Source organism: Nycticebus coucang, chromosome 17, assembly GCF_027406575.1.
Source record: "Nycticebus coucang isolate mNycCou1 chromosome 17, mNycCou1.pri, whole genome shotgun sequence".
In the NCBI taxonomy this organism is placed as follows: Eukaryota; Metazoa; Chordata; class Mammalia; order Primates; family Lorisidae; genus Nycticebus; species Nycticebus coucang.
The window spans coordinates 32,084,783-32,106,769 of record NC_069796.1 but is presented as its reverse complement, the minus strand read 5'-3'; the positions used below and the strand labels follow the sequence as shown (position 1 = coordinate 32,106,769).

Here is a 21,987-nt window from a genome sequence, read left to right as displayed (position 1 = left end):
TAAGAGTGGGGCACTAGGGTGGCGCCTGTGGCTCAAAGGAGTAGGGTGCTGGCCCCATATACCGGAGGTGGTGGATTCAAACCTGGCCTCTGGCAAAAACTGGAAAAAAAAAAAAGTGGGGCACTAAGTAGCAGGGTGGAAGAGTGTGTGTTGTGTGTGTGTGTGTGTGTGTGCGCGTGCACTGTCTAGCAGTGCACTTCACTACAGAGGGTATTTGGAATTGAGAGGTGTGTTTATTTTCCTAAGGATGCTATAACAAATTCCCATAGCAGTTCTGGAATCCAGAAGTCTGAAATCAAGCTGCCATCAGGCCATGTCCCTCCAAGCCTCTTGCAGTTGCTGGCAGCTCCTAGTGTCCCTTGGCTTGTGGCAGCACAGGTCCCATCTGTCTCTGTCTTTTTTTTTTTTTTTTTTTAAATTGTTGGGGATTCATTAAGGGTACAGAGAACCAGGTTACATTGATTCCATCTGTTAGGAAAAGTCCCTCTTTCTGCCTCTGTTTTTGACATGGTGCCTCTCCTAGGTCTATCTGTGTCCTTCCTGTCTCTGAAAAGAGCATTCTCATTGGACGTAGAGCCCAACCAAACCCAGGATGGGGCGGCGTCTGTGGCTCAGTGAGTAGGGCGCTGGCCCCATATGCTGAGGGTGGCAGGTTCAAACCCAGTCCCGGCCAAACTGCAACAAAAAAATAGCCGGGCGTTGTGGCGGGCGCCTGTAGTCCCAGCTGCTCGGGAGGCTGAGGCAAGAGAATCGCGTAAGCCCAGGAGTTAGAGGTTGCTGTGAGCCATGTGATGCCACGGCACTCTACCAAGGGCAGTACAGTGAGACTCTGTCTCTACAAAAAAAAAGAAAAAAAAAAAAAAACCCAGGATGAATGATAATCTCATTTTGATTTTTTTTTACCTTAATTACATCAGCAAAGATACTGTTTCCAAATAAGGTCACATTCTGAGGTTCTGGGTGGACATGAATTTGGGGGAGCACAATTCAACCCTCTGTAAGGGGGTCCTTGCCTGTCTATATTTGTAAGTCTATTCTCTTGAGGCATTAATTTTCTTTTAAGCCACGTTACCAATGGTTTCAGAACCAGGCAAGGAAAGGGGGCTGGCATTCTTGCATTTGGTAAGTAAACTTGTATGTCATTTATCTTGAGGGCGGGCCTTGTGCTTGGCTGGGGTCCCAGAGAGCAGCCCCTTTGGACCAGCCTGTGCTGAGAGCAAATCTCTAGCCTCCTCGGGGTTAGGGAGCAGCTCCCAGCCATTTGTGGTGAGGAGGGCACTAGGACCTACATGTTGCTTCTCTGGACTTCTGGGCAGTCCTTCCGTACTGAGTGCCACCTTTGCCCCCACTCTCACAGGTGCGTGGGCCTCGGGGCTGAGCACCTGTACCTGGCTTTCTCCGGTCTGCTGTGTCAGACACTGTTCACTCATCTGCTTTCTGGTTTCCCAAATTTAGATGCCATTTGTTTCCTATTCCATTCACATTGTTGGGGTGTTACCTTTACTGTCACTTTCTGCTCGCCACTGGCAGTGAACTCTGATCACATTCAGAATGAAGCCCAAACTCTTACCATGTTCTTCTGGGCCCACAGGAGCCTCCCTCTACACCCTGCCCTGGGCTTTCCCACATACCATCTGCCAGGCCCTGAGGTCCTGAGCTTACCCTTCTCATCCTCTTTCCTGAAAAATGTCACTCTTCAGAAATGTCACTCTTCTTTCCCAACCTTGGGTCCATTCATCTTTTTACTGTGCCCCAAGCTGCCTTCTTAGCATGTGCAACAGTTTGTCTTCATATGTCTGTGTGCCACATGTCCTCTTGTCTCCAGGACACTTGGTGCCCCTCACTATCTTCTCTGTGCTGGGAAGCTCACCTGTCTGGGCTGCATTGTGGGGATCCCCTGCCTCTGGCTTCCTGTTGGCCACAAGCAGGGGCCTGGAGGGTGGGAGCAAGATGAGATCTCTCTGGCCCCTTCCCTGATGGGTCTCTGGGGGTTGTCTGTGTCCCTTTGCTGAAGGCCTCTGTTCCTACTGGGGTCCTCTCAGCTTTCTTTCCTGGCATCTTGGGCCCGAGGGGTCACTACCTCCTTAAACTCTGCCTTTAACACACCTTTCCCAACTGCCCCCTTCAAAGTACCAAGTTACACTGTGCTGCCACTTTCCTGTTTGGACTCCTACACGTTTTTCTTTTTAATTTACTTGCTTACTAATCATCTCCCCTACTAGACCAACACTGGAGACCAACACTGTCTGGTTTAGGAGGAATCCCCAGGGCCTGCCGCAGGTTCTGGCACACAGAGAGTGCTCCATAAACATCTGTTAAAGGAACAAAAACTCACCCACACATGTGTACACACGTGCAGACATACGCCCAGGCATACATGCAGGCATATCCATCCACACAGGTTTCTGTGGGTTTTACCCCTTTGGGGACTTAAGCTGGGAACAGTGGTTGCTCCAAGCAAGTGGGTCCGGACCTTCATGACCTCTTTCTCTTTATTTGCAATCTAGTTTGTGGAAGTCATCAGTGTCTCTGCTGTGTGGCCCCATGGGGTGAGCTTACCCTCTCTGGGCTTCAGTTTCTCTGCACAGGGATAGCAATAACTTCTCTGTGACCATCTTCCTTGGTGACCCATGAGCTTCTGTGCCAGCTTCTCCTGGTCTATTAGTGACCCTTGCGAGTCACAATGTGGACTATGTGATGTGCCAAGGTAGCTATGGCAACAGTAGGAAGGTCACAGGAGCCTGGAGGGACCTGTCCAGGAGGGGGATGGAGAAGGACTCCATGAGGGGGTTATTGCAACAAATTGCCTTCTCACTAAATGTCTACTTAGGGCAACAGTCAAGGGGCTGGTAGGTCAGGTTGTCTGTGGCAATTGTCCCCAACCTTTTTGGCACCAGGGACAGTTTCATGGAAGATAATTTTTTCAGGGACTAGGGGTGGGGGATGGTTTCAGGATGATTTGAATGCATCACTTCTCCTCCCCAGATCATCAGGCATTAGATTTTCATAAGGAGTGTGCGACCAGATTACTCACATGCGCAGTTCACAATAGGGTTTGTGCTCCTCTGAGAATTTAATGCTGCTGCTGATATGCCGGGAAGTGGAGCTCAGGCAGTGAGGCAAGGGATGGGGAGAGGCTGTGAATACAGATGAAGCTTCCCTCACTTGCCCATTGCTCTCCTCCTGCTGTGGGGCCCAGTTTCTAACAGGCCAGAGACCTGTAGAAGTCCATGGCCCAGGGGTTGGGGACCGAAGGTCTATGGGATTTATTGACCAAAAGGGGATGTGGGGTCTGGGAGAAGTCAGCTGGGCAGCCAGGCACCAAGAAGTGATGCGGGCCCAGCTCGGCCCGGTTCCCTGTCCGGGGAGACTGAGCAGGACAGGCAGGCCTCTGTGCCAGGGAGCAGGCTCCCAGTTCAGCTGAAGAAAGCAGCTGCCCTTCTTGCTGCCCTTTTCTTTTTCTCTTCCTTCTGCTAGTTTTACTTTTCCTTCCCCTTCCCTCTCCTCGCCTGGCAAAGTGAGCCTGGAACTTTCTAGAAGGTTCTTGGGGAGACTGGGTTATGAGGCTCATTCTCATTGAGGCTTTACAAGGAGGTCATCAAATCTCTCTGAGTTCAGGTTTTTATTACATGTGTGGAATATAGAAGCTGATGACGGTCTATGAAAATTCAATAAACCTTGAAAATGGCATCAGGGTTGATGTCTGTAATTTAAAATAATGGATACCAAGAAATTGTTTCTCGTTTATCTCTACTGCTGAGATTGTGGCACCGAGGAGACTTCATTAGGAGCAGAGTTTTTTGTTTTTTTTTTTTCTTTAAAAAAACAAAACAAAACAGCCTCGTTTATCTCAATCAGTGACAGATGCAGGAGGTGCTAATGATTGTGTTTAATAAGACCCAACCGGCAAAGGCCTCAGTTCTTTTCACAGTTTGGGACAAGTAAATGGATACACAAAAATCACTTCACAGTGGGAGAGGTGCAGAAACTTAAAAGTCTCACTTTTGATATAAAAGTGTCACTTTTGGTTTGTTAAGCAGCGTGCCTGGTTTGTGGTGGTGTTCAGAGATCGGGAAAGGTGGCAGGAGGGGACTGACAATGTGCTAGATCCCAGCCATGTCTGGGCCGAAGCTTCTCTCTGCAGCCCCTTCCCATGCAGGAAGTTAACAGCAGCTGGGTGGGGGCGTTGTCTGTGAGAAGCCTCTTTTAGGCCAGTTACTGGCTCGCAGCTCCTGAGATGGTCTGTGTGAGGTTAGAGCAGCAGTTTTCACCTGTGGGTTGTGACCCCTTTGTAACAATGAAAATATATCATGGCATTAGGAAGGTGAGAACCATCGGGTTAGAGGGATTCGTGAAATGAGTGTGTGTGCATATGTACGCATGTGTTTCTGTGTGTACACATGTGTGCTTGTATGTGCACGCATGTGTGCATGGTTATGTGTGTGTGTGCATGTGTTTCTATGCATGTGTGTTCCTGTGTGCACCCATGGCTGTGTATATGTGCATGTGTGTACGTGTTCGCCTGTGTGGTGCCCAGGCTTCTCCCTAATGAGTCAGAGATCACATCCCTCTCTTTGCAGTATTCCCATTTTAGAAACGAACCATCCAGACATCCAGTTCCTTCATGTGACAAATTGGCAAAGCAGAAGACAATCTGTCTGAGGGTGATTGATTAACTCCCCTGTTAGGACAAAGAACATTTCACATAAGATCTTAAAGTCCTCCACAGTCTCAGCTTAGCTGAGTCCACACCTACAGGGGATCTGGAAGTGGAGATTCCACTGAGACCCCCACATCTGGATCCTTCGTTTCTTTGACCCCATGTTGGTTTCATGCTGTGCTCCAGGCATGGTGCTGTCCAAAGCCACAGTGGGGTGGCAGTGATACAGATGATCGGGAGCACGGGTGGCCTTACGGGTAGGCAGGGGATTCCCTTGTCAACCCTGCTCTTCTTCAGTCTTACTCAGATGTCCCTGTCCTCTGCAGCGCCATTGCTTGTGCGTCAGATGCAGGTCATGTGCGAGAGCTTCTTCCTTACCACATGCACACGCTCGCGCACATGTGCACACACCCACACCCACATCCTGAAACAGCAGGCCTGGTTCATCCAGCAACAGCCGCCAGTTACCTCCTGCTGTTAGGAAACGGATCAAAGAATGCTAATTGATCAAATATTAAATGCTGGTTAAACGCCGCACTGAATAATTCACCCTTTTTCGTGTGAGCAACTTTGCAGCGACTGGATAGGAAGCAGGATTTTCATGCTGATATCAGTGTTAGCAGGGGAGGGAAGGAAACGTTGTTTGTTTTCCTGAAGTGTTGCAAAATGTGTGAGAACCAAAGTTGTCACTTATTAAATTCAGTCCTGTGGGAATACAGTGTCAAGATTTTCTATCTCAACCTGATTTTTAAAGAATCAGGTGGCAGGGATAGGGAGAAGATTGAGAGGGGAGGGGGCCTGCGGATGAGGGAAGCAAATTTGTTGGTGGGAGAAACAGCTGACAGAAGCGGGGAAGCTTTGGAGAAGAGAAGGCTCAGAGACCAACAGGGACCCTGCGTGGCAGGCCGATCATGGCCCCCCAAGATGTTCATGTCTAATCCCTGGACGTATATTGCCTTATGTGGCAAAAAGAACTTTGCAAATGTGAGTAAGAATCTTGAGACAGGGAGATTGCCCTGATTACCCAGGTGGCCCAATGAAATTAGAAGGGTCTCTTCATAAAATTTCAGATTAATTTGAGAGTATAAATGATTAGGTTATAATGTTTGCATTTGTTATGTGAGGCCCCTATTGTAATTGTGTCCCATCCAGGAGGTGTACCATATACCCTTACATTGTATCCATTAGGTAGGAGCCCACCAATCCCCTTCCCTCCTCCCCTCTACCCCCTTTTTCCTGCCTCCTCCCTCCAACTTGAATTCAACTGAGTTTTTCTCTCGTGTGGGTCTGTATTAGTTCATCTACTGGCTTCATATTGGTATTGAATACACTGGATACTTGTTTTTCAAAGTATCGCAAGTAGTATGATACTTTACTAAAGAGAGAATTCTCCAACTCTATCCAGGTTAGTACAAAAGATGTAAAGTCTCCATCTTTTTTATGGCTGAATGGTATTCCATGTTATAGATATACCACATTTATTAGTTCAGTCATGTGTTGATGGGCACTTGGGTTGTTTCCACATCTTGGTGATTTTAAATGGAGCTGCAATAAACAATCTGGTGCAAATGTCTTTATAATAAAATGATTTTTTTCTTCTGGGTAGATGCTTAGTAATGGGGTTTTGGGATCAAATAGACAGTCTCTTTTGAATTCTTTGAGGATTCTCCATACTTCTTTCCAAAGAGGCTGTATTAGTTTGCAATCCCACCATTGTAAAAGTGTTCCCTTCTCTCCACATCCACATCAGCATCTGCAGCTTTGAGACTTTGTGATGTGGGCTATTCTGAGTTAGGTTTGGTGATATCTCAGGGTGGTTTTGGTTTGTGTTTCTCTGATGATTAGGGACAATGAGCATTTTTTCATATGTTTGTTAGTCATTTATCTGTCTTCCTCAGAGAAACTTCTGTTCATGTCTCTTGCCCAGTGATAGATGAGACTGTTTGCTCTTTTTTTTGTTGATTAATTTGAGTTCTCTGTAGACTCTAGTTATCAGCCTATATGGATTTTTTTAAAAATTAAATCATAGCTGTGTACACTAATGGAATTACGGGGTACAATGTGCTGGTTTTATATACAATTTGAAATATTTTCATCAAACTGGTTAACATAGCCTTCACGGCATTTTCTTAGTTATTGTGTTAAGACATTTATATTCTACATTTAGTAAATTTCACATGTACCCTTGTAAGATGCACTGTAGGTGTGGTCCCACCACTTACCCTCCCTCCATCCTTTCTCCCTCCTTCCCTCCCTCTCTCCTTTCCCCATATTCTTGGGCTATAATTGGGTTATAGCTTTCATGTGAAAGCTATAAATTGATTTCATAGTAGGGCTGAGTACATTGGATACTTTTTCTTTCATTCTTGAGATACTTTGCTAAGAAGAGTATATTCCAGTTCCATCCATGTAAACATGAAAGAGGTAAAGTCTCCATCTTTCTTAAGGCTGCATAATATTCCATGGGGTACCTATATGGATTTTTTTTGTAGAGACAGAGTCTCACTGTACCACCCTTGGGTAGAGTGCCGTGGTGTCACACGGCTCACAGTAACCTCTAACTCTTGGGCTTAAACGATTCTTTTGCCTCAGCCTTCCAAGCAGCTGGGACTACAGGCACCCGCCACAATGCCCGGCTATTTTTTTGTTGCAGTTTGGCTGGGGCTGGGTTTGAACCCGCCACCCTCGGCATATGGGGCCGGCGCCCTACTCACTGAGCCACAGGTGCCGCCCCCTATATGGATCTTTTTAAGAGAAAGGCAAGAGTGTTGGAGTCAGAGGAGATGTGACAAGGGAAGCAGAGTTTAGAGTGATGCCATAAAGACCCAAGGAATGTGGGCATCTCTAGAATCTGGAAAAGGCCAGGAAGGGATTTTCCTTTAAAGCCTCCAAAAGGAATACAGCTCTGCCAATACCTTGATGTTAGCTTTGTACAATACATTTTGGACTTGTGATCTCCCCAACTGTCAGGTAATAAATTGATCTGTGTTAAGCCATTAAATTTTTGGCAGTTTGTTACACAGTAGAAACAAAACCTAATATATGCACCCTTGACTGGCTCACCCTGTAGCTTGCTATGTGCCCAAAATAATACCATTAGACCCACTCCTTTAGGGGGGTTTGTGAAAAGCAGATGTTCTTGATTATAATTAGTCATGCTTATGAGGACTTACTATGCTCAGAGCTCTACTTGCACTGGCCTATTTAGTTCTCATAGCAACCCCGTAGTTAGATATCACTGGTATCCATGCTGTAGTAGTTATTTATTGCTGTGTAACAAACAATGGTTTAAAATAGCAAACATATATAGTCTCTTAGCTTCTGTGGGTCAGGAATGTGGGAGAAGCTTAGTTGGGGGTTCCGGCTCAGGGTTTCTTGTGACACAGCTGTCATGGTGCCTACTGGGGCACCATGTATATACTTATAAATATTTAACAACATCAAGCTTTTACTATAAACATTATTGTGTATACTGCTTTTTAAACATTTCTCCATGTATTAAGCATTCTCCTACTATACCATTTAGTCCTAGCTGTGTCCTATTCTGTTGTTGGAATGTACCATGATCTAACCAATCCCTGGGGCTAATGCCCCCTGAACTCTGCTGGGATGTGTTCCCAGCACAGTGAGCAAAGCCAGGTAACCTCTGTGCCCACCCTGGGCTTGGAGGCATTGTCAGTGAGTGAAGGGAGTAAGGATAGCCCAGCCTTGGGGCCTGGGGCCTGGACACAGTGACAAGGTTGTGAGCCTACTGTTAAGGGGACAGAGGAAGGAGGTGCTCCAAGTTCAGTGTGTGCACATTAGTTAATGTTAATGTGATTTCTGGATGATGTTATGAGATATTTTCATTTTCTTCTTTTTGCTTATCTGTATTTATTCAGCTCCCTATTGTGTGGGCTTCTCCGCTGGTGGCTCACGGCATGGCTGCTCGTTTCCCCCAGAGCAAAGGAAGAGAGAGAGAACCCAAGACGAAAATCACAGCCCTTTTATAACTTACTCTCAGAAGTACCATCCTATCCCTTCTGTCATTCTATTCATTTGAAGTCAATGGCTAGATTTGGCCACACAGGGGGAGAGGATCACACAGGGAGTGAAAACAGGAGGCAGAGGTCACTGGGGACCATCTTAGAAGCTGCCCACCACACCCAATACAGGTCCAGAGGGGTTGAGTAAAAGAGCTGGATACGATAGAGATTAAAGATGGCGGCCGAGTAACAGCTTCCCTGCAACTGGGAACAGCGAGTCTGGGGAGACAAGATCCAGGCATCTCTGGCCGGTGGGATCTGCCTATAATCATCCCTTTGAGGATACAGGGAGCCAGCAAGGGACTTCTGGACCCCAAGAGGAGGACAAAAACAGTGGAAAACTGGCAAGTGGTTGCGTGTGTTCGATCGACCTAATCACGCCGGCAACCATAAGTACAAGCAGCAGTGAGACTGCAAACCGGAAAGGCCTTACCTGTGAACTGTTTTGGTGTTCTTGGACTTGGCACTCAGTTGAACTGCCTTGCGGAGAGCTTGAGCAGGAGTGTGGAGAACTTTGGGCATTGTCTGGGGCTCCAGACTGAGCCACTGAGCTGGGTGCAGGAAGCCATTGCAAAAGAACTGCCCCAGCAAGCTCCGCCCTCAGGGTCTCAGAGCAAGGATTGGGCGGGTCAAAGTAACCTACTGACTGAGCAGCCTAAAGGCGGGGGCTGAGCTGCCTTACAGCCTTAATCCTTAGGGACAGAGTGAGACGGTTTTGGCACACTGGAGCCTTGGGCTGTTGCCCTGGGTAGAATGCCATGATGTCACAGCTCATAGCAACCTCAAACTCCTGGGCTTGGCGCCGCCCAGACCTCCATAAGAGCTGTGCAGCGACCCCTGACCAGTGACCCGCACCCACCGGGCCTCCACATTCCCTGACCAGGAACTGCGGGAGCCACGCAACCCTGCGTCCTCCCTCCTGTGTCCTCCTAGCTTCCACACTAGCCCATTCATCTGGACAGGGACTCTGGTAGCTGCGTGCCCTTTGGAGCCCTCCCTGCCTCTGCGCAGTGCTCTCCTCCTGGCCAGAGACTGCTGGAGCCTTGGGCTCTCTGTGCCAAAGTCACTGGGTGCCTGGCACTCCCAGAACCGTGAGCACCATCCCTAGCCCTGTTGCTGGATCTGGGTGTGTCACAAACCGGAGCTGCTTCCACAACCAGAAGTCCCTAGCTAGAGCAGCCCCAGAAGAACTATACAGGGTCACTCCTACAAAGATCCAGCAACAATAGAGTGATCCCACTGGGGTCTAATCTTGGAGAGACACCTCCCCAACTCTGAGGACAGCCAGAGGCAATGGTGAAAAACAATCATGAGGCGAAATCAACAGAAAAACTCTGGCAATATGAATAATCAGAGTAGATCAACTCCCCCAAGGATCAATGGGGCAGAAACAGCACAAGACCTCATGCCCAAACAAATAGCTGAGATGTCAGAAATTGAATTCAGAATCTGGATAGCAAATAAGATCGAATTAGAATTCCAAAAGTTATCTCAAGAATTCAACAGATTCAAAGACCAAATGACCAAAGAATTCGACACATTGAGACAAGAAGTTGTATCCCTCAAAGATCTGAGAAATACAGTAGAATTCCTCAGTAACAGAATGGAACAAGCAGAAGAAAGGATTTCTGACATTGAAGACAAAGCTTTCGAATGCTCCCAAACCCTCAAAGAAGAAGAGAAATGGAGAGCAAAAACAGACTACTCTCTCAGAGAGCTCTCAGATAATTTGAAGAAAACCAATATCCGTCTTATAGGGATCCCCGAAAGTGACGAAGTGGCTTCACAAGGCACAGAGTCTCTTCTCCATGAGATTATGAAGGAGAACTTTCCAGACATGCCAAGAGATTCCGAAATTCAGATAGCAGACAGTTTCAGAACTCCAGCACAACTCAACCCAAATAAGACATCCCCCAGACACATCATAATCAATTTCACTAAAGTTAATATGAAGGAGAAAATTCTGAAAGCTGCCAGATGAAAGAAAACCATTACCTACAAGGGGAAGAATATCAGAATAACTGCAGATCTCTCTGCTGAAACCTTTCAAGCTAGAAGAGGATGGTCATCAACTTTTAATCTCCTAAAACAAAATAACTTTCAACCCAGGATCCTGTACCCAGCTAAACTGAGCTTCATTTATGACGGAGAAATTAAATACTTCAATGACATTCACATGTTGAAGAAATTTGCCACAACTAAACCAGCTTTCCAGGACATTCTTAGACCTATCCTCCATAAAGACCAGCGTAATTCTCCGCCACAAAAGTAAACCCACCCCCAAAATTTTTGATCAAATTCCAACTTCCACAGTCGCAAAAGGATTAAAAATATCCACTGGTCTCTCGAAAGGCTTATCAATACTCTCAATTAATGTGAATGGTTTAAATTGTCCTCTAAAGAGGCATAGGTTGGCGGACTAGATACAAAAACTCAAACCAGATATCTGCTGCATCCAAGAATCGCATCTTACATTAAAAGACAGATATAGACTCAAGGTGAAGGGATGGTCATCTATATTCCAGGCAAATGGAAAGCAGAAAAAGGCAGGCGTTGCAATCCTGTTCGCAGACACAATAGGCTTTAAACCAACCAAAATAATTAAGGATAAGGATGGACACTTCGTATTTGTTAAAGGTAATACTCAATATGATGAGATCTCAATTATTAATATTTATGCACCCAACCACAATGCACCCCAATTTATAAGAGAAACTCTAACAGACATGAGCAACTCCATTTCCTCCACTTCCATAGTAGTTGGAGATTTTAACGCCCCTTTAGCAGTCCTGGATAGATCCTCCAAAAAGAAGCTAAGCAAAGAAATTTTAGATTTAAACTCAACCATTCAACATCTGGACTTAACAGACATCTACAGAACATTTTATCCCCCCCAAAACTGCATACACATTCTTCTCATCAGCCCAAGGAACATACTCCAAAATCGACCACATCCTAGGCCACAAATCTAACCTCACCAAATTTAAAAAAATAGAAATTATTCCTTGCATCTTCTCAGACCATCATGGAATAAAAGTTGAACTAAATAACAACAGGAACCTGCATACCCATACAAAAACATGGAAGCTAAACAACCTTATGCTGAAGGATACATGGGTTATAAACGAGATTAAGAAGGAAATCACCATATTTTTGGAACAAAACCACAATCAAGACATGAATTACCAGAACCTCTGGGATACTGCAAAGGCAGTCCTAAGAGGGAAATTTATAGCACTGCAAGCCTTCCTCAAGAAAATGGAAAGAGAGGAAGTCAATAACTTCATGGAACATCTCAAGCAACTGGAGAAAGAAGAATACTTCAACCCCAAACACAGCAGAAGAAAAGAAATAACCAAAATCAGAGCAGAATTAAATGAAATTGAAAACAAAAGAATCATACAACAGACCAATAAATCCAAAAGCTGGTTTTTTGAAAAGATCAATAAAATAGATAAACCTTTGGCCAACCTAACCAGGAAAAAAAGAGTAAAATCTCTAATTTCATCAATCAGAAATGGTAATGATGAAATAACAACAGACCCCTCAGAAATTCAAAAAATCCTTAACGAATACTACAAGAAACTCTACTCTCACAAATATGAAAATCTGAAAGAAATCAACCAATAACTGGAAGCATGCCACCTACCAAGACTTAGCCAGAATGAAGTGGAAATGTTGAACAGGCCTATATCAAGTTCTGAAATAGCATCAACTATACAAAACCTCCCTAAAAAGAAAAGCCCAGGACAGATGGCTTTACGTCAGAATTCTACCAAACATTTAAAGAAGAACTAGTACCTATACTACTAAACCTCTTCCAAAATATAGAAAAAGAAGGAATATTACCCAGCACATTCTATGAAGCAAACATCACCTTGATCCCCAAACCAGGGAAAGACCCAACAAGAAAAGAAAATTATAGACCAATATCACTAATGAATATAGATGCTAAAATACTCAATAAGATCCTAACAAACAGACTCCAGCAACACATCAAAAAAATTATACACCATGACCAAGTGGGATTTATCCCAGGGTCTCAAGGCTGGTTCAATATACGTAAATCTATAAATGTAATTCAACACATAAACAAACTTAAAAATAAAGACCATATGATTCTTTCAATTGATGCAGAAAAAGCTTTTGATAATATCCAGTATCCCTTCATGATCAGAACACTTAAGAAAATTGGTATAGAAGGGACATTTCTTAAACTAATAGAGGCCATCTACAGCAAACCCACGGCCAATATCATATTGAATGGAGTTAAATTGAAATCATTTCCACTTAGATCAGGAACCAGGCAAGGCTGCCCATTGTCTCCATTGCTCTTTAACATTGTAATGGAAGTTTTAGCCATTGCAATTAGGGAAGAAAAGGCGATCAAGGGAATCCACATAGGGTCAGAAGAGATCAAACTTTCACTCTTCACAGATGATATGGTCGTATATCTGGAAAACACTAGGGATTCTACTACAAAACTTTTAGAAGTGATCAAGGAATATAGCAATGTCTCAAGCTACAAAATCAACACCCATAAATATGTAGCCTTTATATATACCAACAATAACCAAGCCGAACAAACAGTCAAGGACTCTATTCCTTTCACAGTAGTGCCAAAGAAGATGAAATATTTGGGAGTATGCCTAACAAAGGACGTGAAAGATCTCTACAAAGAGAACTATGAAACTCTAAGAAATAGCCGAAGATGTTAACAGATGGAAAAACATACCATGCTCATGGCTGGGAAGAATCAACATTGTTAAAATGTCCATACTGCCCAAAGCCATATATAATTTTAATGCAATTCCTATTAAAGCTCCATTGTCATACTTTAAAGATCTTGAAAAAATAATACTTCGTTTTATATGGAATCAGAAAAAACCTCGAATAGCCAAAACATTACTGAGCAATAAAAACAAAGCTGGAAGAATCACGCTACCAGATCTCAGACTGTACTATAAATCCATAGTGATCAAAACAGCATGGTACTGGCACAAAAGCAGAGAAGTAGATGTCTGGAACAGAATAGAGAACCAAGAGATGGATCCAGCTACTTACCATTATTTGATCTTTGACAAGCCAATTAAAAACATTCAGTGGGGAAAAGATTCCCTATTTAACAAATGGTGCTGGGTGAACTGGCTGGCAACCTGTAGAAGATTGAAACTGGACCCACACCTTTCACCATTAACTAAGATAGACTCTGACTGGATAAAAGATTTAAACTTAAGACATGAAACTATAAAAATACTTGAAGAAAGTGCAGGGAAAGCTCTTGAAGGATTCGGCCTGGGTGAATATTTTATGAGGAGGACTCCCCAGGCAATTGAAGCAGTATCAAAAATACACTACTGGGACCTGATCAAACTAAAAAGCTTCTGCACAGCCAAGAACATAGTAAGTAAAGCAAGCAGACAGCCCTCAGAATGGGAGAAAATATTTGCAGGTTATACCTCCGATAAAGGTCTAATAACCAGAATCCACAGAGAACTCAAACATATTAACAAGAAAAGAACACGTGACCCCATCTCAGGGTGGGCAAGGGACTTGAAGAGAAACCTCTAAAGAAGACCGACACACAATCTACAAACACATGAAAAAAAGCTCATCATCCTTAATCATCAGAGAAATGCAAATCCAAACTACTCTGAGATAGCACCTAACCCCAGTAAGAGTAGCCCACATAACAAAATCCCAAAACCAGAGATGTTGGCGTGGATGTGGAGGAAAGGGCACACTTCTACACTGCTGGTGGGAATGCCCACTAATACCTTCCTTCTGGAAGGATGTTTGGAGAATACGTACAGACGTAAAAATAGACCTGCCATTTGATCCTATAATTCCTTTACTACGTTTATACCCAGAAGACCAAAAGTCACAATATAACAAAGACATCTGTACCAGAATGTTTATTGTAGCCCAATTCATAATTGCTAAGTCATGGAAGAAGCCCAAGTGCCCATTGACCCACGAATGGACTAGCAAATTGTGGTACATATATACCATGGAATACTATGCAGCCTTAAAGAAAGATGGAGAGTTTACCTCTTTCATGTTTACATGGATGGAGCTGGAACATATTCTTCTTAGCAAAGTATCTCAGGAGTGGAAGAAAAAGTATCCAATGTACTCAGCCCTACTATGAAGCTAAATTATAGCTTTCACATGAGGACTATAACCCAAGTATAGCACAAGACTATGGGGAAAGGGCCAAGGAAGGGGAAGGGAGGGGGGAGGTTTTGGTGGAGGGAGGGTAATGGGTGGGGCCACATCTATGGTGCATCTTAGAATGGGTACAGGCGATTGCACTAATGTACACAGCTATGATTTAACAATAAAAAAAAAAACTTTATTCCTGCAAAAAAAAGAAAAGAAAAAAAAAAAAGAGCTGGATACGAACTCAGCTCAGAGCCCATCTACTTAACCATTTTTCTGTCTTACTTTAATAAAGCGTATGTTATTTAAATACTTTGCCACCCTGAGATCTATTTAATTCCCCTCCATGGCCCTCTTATTGATTTTTTTTTGCAGTTTTTGGCTGGGCTGGGTTTGAACCCCCACCCCCAGCATATGGGGCCAGTGCCCTACTCCTTTGAGCCACAGGCGCCGCCCTCCATGGCCCTCTTATAACCTTCAGTCCTAGCATGGACTACTGTGCACTGCTGTATTTGTTTTTTTTTTAAGCAGAGTTTTATTTTGTTGCCCTTGGTAGAGTGCTGTGGTGTCACAGCTCACAGCAACCTCAAACTTTTGGGCTCAAGTGACCCTCTTGCCTCAGCCTCCTGAGTAGCTGGGATGACAGGTGCCTGCCACAACACCTGGCTGAGATGGGGTCTTGCTCTTGCTTAGGCTGGTCTTGAACTGAGCTCAGGCAATCCAGCCGCCTCAGCCTCCCAGACTGTTAGAATTATAGGTGTGAGCCACACATCCTGCTTGCACTGCTGTATTTGGTTTTTATTTTTATCTGTTTGTCCTGCGAGATGGGACATGAGTCAGGCATAAGACAGATAAGTGAGAGGTAAAGAATGAAGGGATGGGCTCAAGGAGAGTTTGTGATTTAAGGACGGATATTTTGGCAACATGGGCCACAGGATGAAGAGCCTCTCGGTGATGAAGTGACGTGTGCTCATCTGCTTTCTGAGTGTAGTCATCTCTGTGTGGGGTTGACGGGTCCTTTGACCAGCCTTTCATCTCTCCTTCAGCATCTCTGGACCCTGGGCTTATCGGGAGGAAGATCCCCATTTAATGGGCCTTGGAGGGCCCACCCTGGGAAAAGGAGAGACCAGCTAATCCATTGCACACAAGTCAAGAGAGTGGGGTCTGTGGTCCAGGTGCCTCCTTCCCCTTTAGTCTGGGGGGACAAGTAAAGGGGACAAAGCCTAGGAACCCCTAGAAGTCAACATCTTTCCACAGTAGTGAGGGTGAATGTCATCCTTACTGGTTCAGCACAGTGATGTTACCTTCTTCCTAAATGCCACCACTGGGAACCTCTAGGATCCTGGTTTTCAAAGGCTCTGGCCAGTGCAGCAGCCCCAGCTGGGCCTTGTTAGACAGGCCAATTCTCAGCCTTTCCTCCTCAAACCTACTGAATCAGAAACTCTGGGGTGGGGCCAGCAATCTGTTTCAAGGAAACTTCCATGTGATTCTGAAGCAGATAAAATTTGAGAACTAGGAATTTTTTCCTTAAATGCTCCCAAATTTTTACATTAAAATATATAAATTTAAAAAATACAAATTTCTGATAGGTAAATGTTGGAAAATCCAGTGGAGCACTTATACATGTAAATGATCTACAAATCAGTATTAAACTGATGAGAACAGATACTACACTTGATCTTAGCCAAAAGGCTGAGAAGCAATTAAATTAGTATTAACTTATTAGTACATAACACTTCTTTACTAGAGGCATATGTATACTTATACATATACATAATATTTATTTTTTATTTATTTATTTATTTTTTTTGTAACTTGAATATATTTTTTTTATTAAATCATAACTGTATACAATGATATGATTATGGGGCATCATACACTCGCTTCATAAACCATTTGACACATTTTATCACAGTGGTTAACATAGCCTTTCCGGCGTTATCTCAGTTACTGTGCCAAAACATTTACATTCTACATTTACCAAGTTTCGCAAATACCCCTGTAATATGCACCACAGGTGTGATCCCACGGATCCCCCTTCCTCTACCCACCACCCCCTTTCCCACTTCCCCCTATTGTTAAGTTGTAGCTGGGTTATAGCTTTCATGTGAGAGTCCCAAATTAGTTTCATAGTAGGGCTGTGTACATTGGGTATTTTTTCTTCCATTCTTGGGATACTTTACTAAGAAGAATATGTTCCAGCTCCATCCATGTAAACATGAAAGAGGTAAAGTCTCCATCTTTCTTTAAGGCTGCATAGTATTCCATGGTATACATATACCACAATTTATTAATCCATTCGTGGATCGATGGGCACTTGGGCTTTTTCCATGACTTAGCTATTATGAATTGGGCTGCAATAAACATTCTGGTACAAATATCTTTGTTATGTTGTGATTTTTGGTCTTCTGGGTATATGCCCAGCAGAGGAATTACAGGATTGAATGGCAGATCTATTTTTAGATCTCTGAGTGTTCTCCATATATCTTTCCAAAAGGAATGTATTAATTTGCATTCCCACCAGCAGTGCAGAAGTGTTCCCTTTTCTCCGCATCCACGCCAACATCTCTGGTCTTGAGATTTTGTGATATAGGCTAGTCTCATTGGAGTTAGATGATATCTCAAAGTAGTTTTGATTTGCATTTCTCTGATGATTAAAGATGATGAGCATTTTTTCATATGTCTGAAGGCCGTGCGCCTGTCTTCTTCAGAGAAGTTTCTCTTCAAATCCCTTGCCCAGCCTGCGAAGGGATCCTTTGTTTTTTTCTTGCTGATGCGTTTGAGTTCTCTGTGGATTCTGGTTATTAAACCTTTGTCAGAGATATACCCTGCAAATATCTTCTCCCATTCTGAGGGCTGTCTGCTTGCTCTGCTTACTGTGTTCTTAGCTGTGCAGAAGCTTTTTAGTTTGATCAAGTCCCAGTAGTGTATTTTTGAAGCTGCTTCAATTGCCCTGGGGGTTCTCCTCATGAAATACTCACCCAGACCAATTTCTTCAAGGGTTTTCCCTGCATTCTCCTCTAGTATTTTTATAGTTTCATGTCTTAAGTTTAAATCTTTAATCCAATGAGAGTCTATCTTAGTTAATGGTGAAAGGTGTGGGTCCAATTTCAGTCTTCTGCAGGTTGCCAGCCAGTTCACCCAGCACCATTTGTTAAATAGGGAATCTTTTCCCCACTGAATGTTTTTAATTGGCTTGTCAAAAATCAAATAGCGGTAAGTAGCTGGATTCATCTCTTGGTTCTCTATTCTGTTCCAGATATCTACTTCTCTGTTTTTGTGCCAATACCATGCTGTTTTGATCACTATCGATTTGTAGTAAAGTCTGAGGTCTGGTAGTGTGATTCCTCCTGTTTTGTTTTTATTTCTGAGTAATGTCTTGGCTATTCGAGGTTTTTTCTGATTCCATATAAAACGAAGTAATGTTTTTTCAAGATCTTTAAAATATGACAGTGGAGCTTTAATAGGGAGTGCGTTGAAATTATATATTGCTTTGGGTAGTATGGACATTTTGATAATGTTGATTCTTCCTAGCCATGAGCATGGTATGTTTTTCCATTTGTTAATATTTTCAGCTATTTCTTTTCTTAAAGTTTCATAGTTCTCTTTATAGAGATCTTTCACGTCTTTTGTTAGGTAAATTCCCAAATATTTCATCTTCTTTGGCATTACTGTGAATGGGATAGAGTCCTTAACTGCTTTTTCAATTTGACTGTTGTTGGTGTATATAAAGGCTACCGATTTATGAATGTTGATTTTGTAACCTGAGACGCTGCTGTATTCCTTGATCACTTCTAGGAGTTTTGTAGTAGAGTCCCTAGTGTTTTCCAGATACACAATCATATCATCTGCGAAGAGCGAGAGTTTGATCTCTTCTGACCCTATATGGATACCCTTGATCGCCTTTTCTTCCCTAATTGCGGTGGCTAAAACTTCCATTACAATGTTGAAAAGCAATGGAGACAATGGGCAGCCTTGTCTGGTTCCTGATCTGAGTGGAAATGATTCCAATTTAACTCCATTCAATATGATATTGGCTGTGGGTTTGCTGTAGATAGCCTCTATCAGTTTAAGAAAAGTCCCTTCTAGACCAATTTTCTTGAGTATTCTGATCATGAAGGGATGCTGGATATTATCAAAAGCTTTTTCTGCATCAATTGAGAGAATCATATGGTCTTTGTTTTTTAATTTGTTTATGTGCTGAATTACATTTATAGATTTACGTATATTGAACCAGCCTTGAGACCCTGGGATAAAACCAACTTGGTCATGATGTATAATTTGTTTGATGTGTTGCTGGATTCTGTTTGTTAGGATCTTGTTGAATATTTTTGCATCTATATTCATTAGTGATATTGGTCTATAATTTTCTTTTCTTGTTGGGTCTTTTCCTGGTTTGGGGATCAGGGTGATGTTTGCTTCATAGAACGTGTTGGGTAGTCTTCCTTCTTTTTCTACATTTTGAAACAGGTTGAGTAATATAGGTACTAATTCCTCTTTAAAGGTTTGGTAGAATTCTGACGTGAAACCATCTGGTCCCGGGCTTTTCTTTTTAGGGAGGTTTTGTATAGTTGATGCTATTTCTGAACTTGATATGGGTCTGTTCAACATTTCCACTTGATTCTGGTTAAGTCTTGGAAGGTGGCGTGCTTCCAAGTATCGGTCTATTTCCTTCAGATTTTCATATTTCTGAGAATAAAGTTTCCTGTAATATTCATTAAGGATTTTTTGGATTTCTGATGAGTCTGTGGTTATTTCGTCTTTGTTGTTTCTGATTGATGATATTAGAGATTTTACTCTTTTTTCCTGATTAGGTTGGCCAGAGGTTTATCTATTTTATTGACCTTTTCAAAAAACCAGCTTTTTGATTTATTGATCTGTTGTATTATTCTTTTGTTTTCAATTTCATTTAATTCTGCTCTAATTTTGGTTATTTCTTTTCTTCTACTGGGTTTGGGGTTGGAATGTTCTTCCTTTTCCAGTTGCGTGAGATGTCCCATTAAGTTGTTAACTTCCTCTCTTTCCGTTCTCTTGAGGAAGGCTTGCAGTGCTATAAATTTCCCTCTTAGAACTGCCTTTGCAGTGTCCCAGAGGTTCTGATAGTTTGTGTCTTCATTGTCGTTTTGTTCCAAAAAATTGGTGATTTCTTTCTTAATCTCATCTCTGACCCAGCTATCATTCAGCATAAGGTTATTTAACTTCCATGTTTTTGTATGGGTATGCAGATTCCTGTTGTTACTCAATTCAAGTTTTATTCCATGATGGTCCGAGAAGATGCATGGAATAATTTCTATTCCTTTAAATTTACTGAGGTTAGACTTGTGACCTAAAATGTGATCAATTTTGGAGTAAGTTCCGTGGGCTGATGAGAAGTATGTGTATTCAGTTTTGTTGGGATGAAATGTTCTGTAGATGTCTGCTAAATCTAAATATTGGATGGTTAGGTTTAAATCTAAGATTTCTTTGCTCAGCTTCTTTCTGGAGGATCGATCCAACACTGCCAAGGGAGTGTTGAAATCTCCAACGATTATGGAGCTGGAGGAAATCAAGTTACTCATGTCTGTTAGAGTTTCTCTTATAAATTGAGGTGCATTCTGGTTGGGTGCATAGATATTAATAATTGAGATCTCGTCATATTGAGTATTACCCTTAACAAATATGAAGTGACCATTCTTGTCCTTCCTTACTTTTGATGGTTTAAAGCCTACTGTATCTGCAAATAAAATTGCAACACCTGCTTTTTTCTGATTACCATTTGCCTGAAATATGGATGACCATCCTTTCACCCTGAGTCTGTATTTGTCTTTTAAGTTGAGATGTGACTCTTGTATGCAACAAATATCTGGCTTGAGTTTTTGTATCCAGTCAGCTAACCTATGCCTCTTTAGAGGACAGTTTAAGCCATTCACATTGATGGAGAGTATTGATAAGTCTGGTGGAATTTTGGGTATCGAGTTTTTGAAAGGTCCAGTGGACATTTTTAATCCTTTCGCCAGTGTGAAAGTTGGAGTTTGATCCGAAGTTTCTGAGTGAGTTTACTTTTGTGGTATAGGATTGGGTTGGTCATTGTGGAGGATAGGTCTGAGAACATCCTGAAGAGCTGGTTTACTTATGGCAAATTTTTTCAACATATGAATGTCATTGAAGTATTTAATTTCTCCATCATAGATGAAACTCAGTTTAGCTGGATACAAGATCCTGGGTTGAAAGTTTTTTTGCTTTAGGAGATTAAAAGTTGATGACCAGCCTCTTCTTGCTTGAAAAGTTTCAGCAGAGAGATCTGCAGTTATTCTAATATTCTTACCTTTGTACGTTATAGTTTTCTTTCGCCGGGCTGCTTTGAGAATCTTCTCTTTCATGTTAACTTTAGTGAAGCTAATTATGATATGTCTGGGAGATGGCTTACTGGGGTTGAATCGTGCTGGGGTTCTGAAGCTGTCTGCTATCTGAATTTCAGATTCTCTAGGCATGTCTGGAAAATTTTCTTTCATAATTTCATGTAGAAGGGCCTCTGTGCCCTTGGCAGCCACTTCATCGTTCTCCGAAATTCCTATAACCCTTATGTTGTTTTTTTTTCGAATTATCTGAGAGTTCTCTGAGTGAGTGATCCGTTTTTGCTCTCCATTTCTCTTCCTCTTTGAGAGATTGGGAGCGTTCGAAGACTTTATCTTCAATGTCAGAAATCCTTTCTTCTGCTTGCTCCATTCTGTTACTGAGGGATTCTACTGTATTTTTCATATCTTTGAGGGCTGTAAGTTCTTGTTTCAGTGTGTCTAAGTCTTTGGTGGTTTTGTCTTTAAATTCATTAAATTCTTGAGACAATTTTTGAATTTCTCCTCGAATTCCTAATTCCATTTTATTAATCTTGTCTGCAAACCAAATTTTGAATTCGACTTCTGACATCTCAGCCAGTTGTTTATGAATGGGATCTTCAATCACATCTGCCGTATCTTTTCTTGGGGGGGTGTCGATCTATTCTGGTTATTCATGTTACCAGAGTTTTTCGGCTGATTCCACCCCATGGTTTACTCCCTTTGGTTTTTCCCCTGGGGTTTTATCGAGGGCCCGTACAGTGTTGTGGCCTGAGAAACTGGGGCCCTGTCTGGTGTGGTGGAGCAAAGTGGTTCTGTCTTGTTTTCA

The 21,987-nt window shown here is 42.7% G+C and overlaps 1 pseudogene; it reads right to left on the bottom strand.

Annotated features, from left to right (window-relative positions):
- Positions 1-16,438: 16,438 nt before the first annotated feature.
- On the bottom strand, positions 16,439-16,551 carry LOC128569457 (uncharacterized; annotated as a pseudogene).
- Between the last annotated feature and the right edge of the window lie 5,436 nt (positions 16,552-21,987).